The 7682-nt window shown below is 38.7% G+C and overlaps 1 pseudogene across 1 annotated transcript; it reads right to left on the bottom strand.

Annotated features, from left to right (window-relative positions):
• Positions 1-3206: 3206 nt before the first annotated feature.
• LOC148880013 (dolichyl-diphosphooligosaccharide--protein glycosyltransferase subunit 4A pseudogene) lies at positions 3207-6249 on the bottom strand (annotated as a pseudogene). Its single transcript, XR_016104420.1, has 2 exons — positions 6162-6249; positions 3207-3503 (listed from the first exon to the last, which is right to left on the bottom strand). The product of XR_016104420.1 is annotated as a dolichyl-diphosphooligosaccharide--protein glycosyltransferase subunit 4A pseudogene (transcript).
• Positions 6250-7682: the final 1433 nt, after the last annotated feature.

Raw genomic sequence — 7682 nt, forward strand, 5'->3', positions numbered from 1 at the left:
GAATTTGTCTTCTCACACCTAATGGTGTGAATGGACCGGTTTTGGATTGCATCCCGTCCAGTCCAAAATTAATTTGGATGGATTAATAAGACATTGGACTGGACTAATCCGGTCTAAAATATTTATGAGATTGGATTGGACCAGGTTCATCCGTAACAAATTTATATTAGATTGGGTTGGATTAAGCCAATATCTGGTCCATTGATATAAGATAAGATACATGTGTCAATGGACTGGGTTTGAGTTGAAATCAATCTAAATCAAAATGAATTTGAACAGATTAGACGGTCTAGACATTGAATTGATCTGGTTCAAATTGGTTCAAAATAATCATTGGATTGGATTGGACCTGGTCCATTTATAATAGACTCACATTGGACTGGATCGAATTAGACCAAATTCAGTCCAATTGACACCCCTACTCACACCCCCATGTGCATAACCCGACATAAATGATGATAGAAATGTTTGTATTTGAATTTGCCTAACCAAATCTGATTTTTGTAGTTAAAATGTGTACTCATGGTTAAAAGTACTGATACACAAAAGTAGCATATCTAAGAGAGTTTCATTTGTTTTCTTTAATCTGTTTTTTATAGCAGTTTATCAGGTAATATATCGCATCACCTGTTAACATTTAAATAAGACAAAATAACTTAGTTGTTTAAATTTAGAGTATCAATGACCCTGAAAACTAGTACATACACCCTGTATCAGATATATTGTATTGATACTTTGAACCTTACATTTACAAGGTGTTTATGTGGAGGCTAAATGGAAACACTAACACTGCAGTTCCAAATACTGGTTGAGGCTTTCATTTCAAACCACAATTTCGGTATGCAAGTTATAGTGCAAAACTCTCGAATCTGGGGGTTCTATGGGCTGTGGTTTCAACTTTCAAGGAAAAAGGCACAAAAGAGAATCATTCTTTCAGAGTATGCTTTCAAATTTAGAATAGGGTTCCCTTAGGCTGTGTTTGGTTTGAAGGAAAAAGTAAGGTAAGGTGGGGAGCCTTTACAAACCTTGTATGAGTTTCCCTACTTTTCTCTTCCTTTTCCTGCATTTTCCTTCAAACCAAACATAGCCTAAGTTCTTTTGTTTTTCTTTCTTTCTTTTTAGAAAAAAAGGCCCATTGAACCCTATTCTAAATTTAGAAAGTTGGCTAAGGCCGTTTAGATCCACCAACCATCTAGCCACATTGAAGATTCCTGTCGTTTAGACCTCTCAATTTAGAAAGTTGGCCACATTGAAGATTTCCGACAAGTAGGCCTTTCCCTTTAATAATAAAACTTCAGAATGGCAAAAATTATACAACTACAGTTCCCATTCATGTTTGAAAGTTGAATAACAGGCAGACTTGGCAAGTGAAACAACTCGCGCAGTTGGGAGGAGAGAATGCTCGTCCAGTGGATCATGGTTTTCAAAACCGGATGGTCAGACTGGAAAAACCGAAAAATGGTCAAGTGATCGGTTTCATTTTACCAGAATCGTTATTTCACCAAAAACCATTAATTTGATCAGCAAACTGCTAATTCAGACGGTCAAACCGTTTGAACCATTCAAACCATCCAATGATTTTGGCCATTCTTTGTCAGAATGTGCCATCCGTTTGGTTCATCCGACCCAGGAACAGGACTCCGGTTCAGTTTGTTGTCCGGTTCAGCCTGAAAAGTTTTCTATCCATTTTACATTGAAGCAGATAGAGCCTTTCTGTTTAATTCTTATGTTTGGCCATTTATAATGGTTGTTGCTCCATTTCTTTGACAGATGGTGGCGGCAGGCCAGCAGCAGTGTTCTTGTGAGGCAAATATTCGAAGCATATCTATCTTGTCCTTGGAAGAAATTGCCGCTGCAAGGGCTATTGATGGAGGTTCACAAGCACAGGATACAAATATCATAAACCATCACCCAACGTTGGTCCCTGCTACTTGGGGTTTTAGGAGCAGACTAGATTCAAACCTTAACTCCGACGTTTAAAAAACAGTTAATAATGCATTCAGATGCAACAAGAAATAGTCCCACCCCTTGTGGGCAAAGGATGACGGTTATGAACTTGATTTTCTCTTCTAACGATGGATGCAAGGATGAAATATCTAACTCCCTAACAACACTCCACCTTGCATATTTTAATCATGCCTCACTACTTTTACCAACAGAAATCATGTCTTACTACATGCTTTTCTTTTTCCTGGTTTTTAATGGTCCTTTTGCTTATTCTTCAATTACTTAGGGCATTATGTTGATGGTTGGTAACCAATCGAGCACTACACCCTGCAAGAACCTACTTAGCAAATCTACAACTAGGTGCAATTGTCAGGCTGTGTGAAACTGAATTATGGAAATTGACATTTAAAATCATGCATACAAGAAATCCAAGCATTTACCCTTGCAAATATGGCTAGGAGAAAAGGGAGAAAGTACCAGAGCCTCTTTTACATACAGTTCAGTTAGGAACAAAGAAAATATGGATTGGGTGAATGCAGCACAGAAGGATCATTAGATTCAAGACCTCTAACATGGTGATCCTTTCTATCAGGGAAAATCTGTACCACACCATTCTAACAGCATTTTGTAACCTTGCATTAGGAATATCTCCCCATGAAATAAAGTACACAAGTACGGAGATATTCTCAATGCAAAACAGTAAAAGCTGCCCGAATGGGCTTTGCCCTGACTGAAGCCAAACTCGCAAATGATAATTGCATCCTAAGTGCTGAATTACTCCTCCAACCATTATAGAAACTTCGGCTAAGGGCACAGCCATAGGGCCAATTCATCATTTAAATCTTAACAATGGCATGACTTCATGACCCCTTTCAATTGTTCCAAGGTAGTGATGGCTTTTATACATCTCAACAAAACAAAATACCCATAAAACTACCAACTTGGGAATACAAGTATAACCATCCAAGCCAAAGGTATGTCATGTTAGTTTAACACAAAAGAGTACCTTGATCAATCTCAACGCAAACAGAGCACTCATCGGACCAACATCTTGCTCAGACCATTCCAACCATTCCAACAATAGTTACTTCGAGTTAGAAGAGTTCACATCAGCGCCCCACAGCGCATTCCAACCGTGTATTGGGAGCATCTTGTCACTGGGAGATGGTTCCCAATGCACACTGAGATGTGCATGTGGAGCGTGCCCCACAGGGTGCTGATATGATCTCTAGTTAGAAACATATGCCTCTACCCACAAGTTGAGAAACAAAGATTACGCCAACTCATATTAACATCCCTTTACAATATCAGAGCAATCATAACATTAATGCACTGGGAAAGGGTGAAAATCTGTTAACTATATCAAACCTATTTCCACTTGTAAAATAGTTCTCTTAACAAAATTGATGACATGTATTTGTTCAAGGTTAACAAACAAATTTTCAGTTGCCTTCATATTTTGGATCAGCCATCACATAATGATAAGCAATTAAAAGAGCAATTATAAAAATGCCAAGAAAATTGGCAATGAATCCCAAATCTCGGTCATCAATCATCTGCAAAAGAGCAGAAGAAACAAACAACACCACATGCTATTAGTAGTAATTCAGAACTACCATAATCCAAGTTAGATAACAGAAATGATATTGAAAATTTGTTTCTGCAGAAACATGAATTCCGTTTTTTCTTCACAAGTACAGGTTTATAAATTGTACGAGAACCATAATACTACTATTATCATCATGAACATCAATATGATCTGGAAGTTGAAAAGTGTGTATATAGTATGATGTGGGAATATTCTCAATATTCAAGGTAAGTGCTCCAACTGTTGTGCTGTCATTCTGCACTCTAGTCACTTAAGTTCCCACTTCACGAAAGAATACAGAAAACAGCAAAGCTCTCAGTTTTTTTCCATTTTGTTTTGGAAGGGGAAGGAGATAAGGAGCTTCACTTAGCTAGTCTAGGACACTTATGCTCTTCATATCTATAATAAGTACTACCAGATACACATTCTGTATTCCAACAAATGCAAAAAATATCCAGACAATTAACACTCCTCTGCCGTGGCTTCTGATTCAGTGATTGCACTCTGTTTCATGAATAGGAACATCAATGTGCAAATATGAACCAACTGCTGATTAATTAATGATCTAAAAAACTACAGATGTGATCTTAACTGAAAATGCTATGAACTATATAATAAGAAAACCTATGAAATCCAACGCAGGTAAATCTCCTCTATAGCAGTTATCAAAACACGAATTATTTCAAAAATATAGCTATAAGGAATTATCCAAGTCAATATGTAAACCATATGTCACCCTAAGAAAAGCATCCATCTATCAAGGACAAAACTGAACTTGGTAGGAGTAGGATTAAGATCATAAAGGTCAAATGCATGGTCACCATACAGAACATCAAAACCAAAAGACACTCTTTTTTTTATTTTATTTTCCCTCCTATAGGCAGCATGTCTTTCAATGTGAATAGTTGGGGGTGACGGACAACCCTTTTGCTTCAAAGGGATAGAAATATTGAAACTTTTCAGAGTGAAAAAATTTTCTGCCCATTAGCATGCATGAGCGTTGTTTTCTGGGCAGATAAAGTGAGATTCAACTTGACCAATAAAGACAAGGTCTAAACAGAGAGGAATTACGTAGCGGGGTTTGTCAATCCAGTAGTTATCTAGCAGAAGCCAAATTAATAAGCAATTCGGTAGTTATCAAACAGCTCCAAAGGCTTATTTGAGTTGAATTCAAGAAGGTATATCTTTGTCCGTATATGAGGATCCATGAGTTATATGCATGTAAAGACTAAATCAAATGGGTCTCTGAGATGATTAAAGAAAGGACTTCTAGCCGATAAGGGCAACTTTTTGCCCTTAATATCAATAAAAATATTAGTTTTCATATAATTATTAAAATAAGATATCAAAGAAAGAGTTCCCTGTGCCAAACTGAAAATCTCAGGATCTGGATTCGAAAACACAGACGATGAGAATCATGAGAGGAAAGAGAATCATGAGATGAAAGTGGTTTCGTTACTTGAAGGTCGCAATGGCGGTGGGGGTTTGGAGGTTTCCATGAGAGAGAAAGAGAGACTGGGCGAAGTGAAGCCAGGAGCTAAATCGATGAACTATGAGGAGTGCGGTTTTTGTTTTCCATCCAATTGACTACTTTGAGAGAGGAGAGAAGAGAAGAAAACAGGAGTGGTTTCAGGGAAGTTTATGTTAGGCGGTTTATCACCAGAAATTCCTAATTTTCCGGCGTTGGAATAACAGTTCGGAGAGGAGGTCGATGTCCAGATCCTGAGACTTTCCATGATTTTTACCGGTTTTATTTCAGATTTTTTCCTTTCCTTTTTCATGGTGAGGAATCGTGCGGGTATATCGATTCATCTCTTAAAACATTAAAACTCTTCTTTGGCACAGGTAACTCTTTCTTTAATAGCGGAGGAAGACGAACAAGAGTACTGTATAGTGCCCTTAGTTGATATTTTTCTCAAATATTTTAATTATTATATAAAAATTATTATTTTTATTGATATTAAGGGCAAAAAGTTGCCCTTATCGGTTAAAAGCCCTTAAAGAAAATCACAAACCACCGTTTTGCGTTTTTTCTTTCCTCATTCTACCGACACACCAGATAAGAATACGAAGAACTTGAAGAACGATTCGGACCCATAAGCAGTTTTCCTCCGCCAGCAGATGGAAAAGCATCTTTTCCCTATCTTTGAACATCTAAAATTTTTACCAAAAAAAAAAGAACATCTAAACTAATTAATAGTAAAAAATTTCCTTTTTATCATCAGTAGTCTAAATCTTAGAGCCATTGGCATAGGAAATCCTCAGGAAAAATACTATAGTTCTCTCTGCAAATATAAAACCCTAGTACCTTCAAATGCAGCCAACGAAAAGAAAAGAAAAAACACAAAAGCATCATAGATCTAGATCCCCCAAATTTAGCACTTATATGTGCAGCCCAAAACTCTAAAACAGAAAATTGGATTCTCGAATTCTGAATATTGCAATACGAGCAATCAAAAGTGAACAAAAAAAAATTAGATTTTCTTTGTAAGAATATCAGATTGAACAGACAAGAATTAGAAATTAAATCGCATCAAATGTGTATAACTTTATAAATGAAATTAAACAAAAAGAAAGAGAAATCGAGGACAAGAAGATAATTAGATGTAGATCGAAGTAAACTTACGGTGACAGTAGTGGGTCTCGGAACCGATGTCGCGTTGAAACTCGAAAATCGCGTAGGTTTCTCCCCGCGGACACTCGAGAAATTATAGTTATACACGTGACATGACGACTTAAGAAATACCTATCGTGGGTACAGCAACTGCCAACTAATCGGATTCGGACCGTATAAGAGTATTTGGAACCGTGGGCGTTTTTTTAATAAAACGCCTCTATCTTGGCAGGTTTATTTTAGGGACATGTCCATCATTTTCGTTTATAAGATTTTTGAGAGAACTGATGTATCTTCAGGCAGATCATCAAAAGTTTAACGTACTCTTTGAGGAGGGGTAGTCGATCTCCTTGGGTGCTTAACCTTGACACTCCTACACCTTCATCTACTTGTGGGGCGGCCCTGGTTAACGGCTAGCATGGCTACCAGGGTTCCTCGTGGGCGTATACTTGCTCATGGGGACAGTGTTGGACCGGCACTGCGCTACCGATACTCAAGGGAGGCTTGGCATGCGGGCTTGACTCAAACATGACCCTTCACCACGCCAGTCCCTTGCCCAAGCTGAGTGAGCTATCCTGTTGCCTCTAGTGCACGGGTGTATTTCGGCCCAAGCGGTTGCCTATCATCATGGCACACAGGTGACTTTCATCATCGACATACAGGAGACTCATCACATCGGTGCCAAGTCACCTCATCGGTGCATGATCTCCTTGCATTATTGTTGTCCCCCTTTAGCACGTAAGCGGCGCCTCTCATGGACCAGTTTGAGCCAGGAGAGTGCCCCGACAATTGGACTTGAGGTCATGATCCAGTGCTATTGACTTTGGTGGAGCCATCCCATCGGGCAACTCCTAGCCTCTATGCGTATAAAGGCTTGTCCTGGCCTGCCTGTCGCACGGGTTTCTTCTGCTGTAGAACTACCCCTATGATAGTTAGGCGCCACGTTTGGCACGATAAAAGTTTATTAGAATTTAAATGCATGTTTGCTGTGATTGTTTATCAAGAAAACACCAATAAATGGAAATGGTAGATTTTTTGCTTCCCCAACGGTTTCATGCTTCACGAAATGTGCATATGACGTGGTGGTAACATGGACAGTGATGTGATGATTGAGGGAGAGTGATCTGTGTGCTTTGCGTATCATTGAAATTTGATAAAAACACCCTGACCGGATTTAGTCGGATCAAATCCATTCAAACAGCTATCATTGCCTTGCATTGGGAATATCTCTATATGAAATAAAGTATAGAAATACGAAAATATTCCGATCAAAAGTTGTAAAAGCTGTTCAAACACTGTTTGAATGGGTCTTGCTGTGACTGAGGCCGGTCTCATCCCAAACCCTAACCACTGTGTGAGACGGACTTTCATAAGGATAGCCATAGAGAGAGGAATAGCTACGAAGAGGGACTTGCGTAAGGAGATTACTTCTCACGATGACTAGGGAATGGAATCTGTTCAAACACCGTTTGAATGGGCCTTGCTCTGACTGAAGCCCGTCTTGTCCCAAACCCTAACCACTGTGTGAGAGAG

This window comes from Nelumbo lutea, chromosome 1 (genome assembly GCF_056320005.1).
Source record: "Nelumbo lutea isolate HS-2025 chromosome 1, American lotus-T2T, whole genome shotgun sequence".
In the NCBI taxonomy this organism is placed as follows: Eukaryota; Viridiplantae; Streptophyta; class Magnoliopsida; order Proteales; family Nelumbonaceae; genus Nelumbo; species Nelumbo lutea.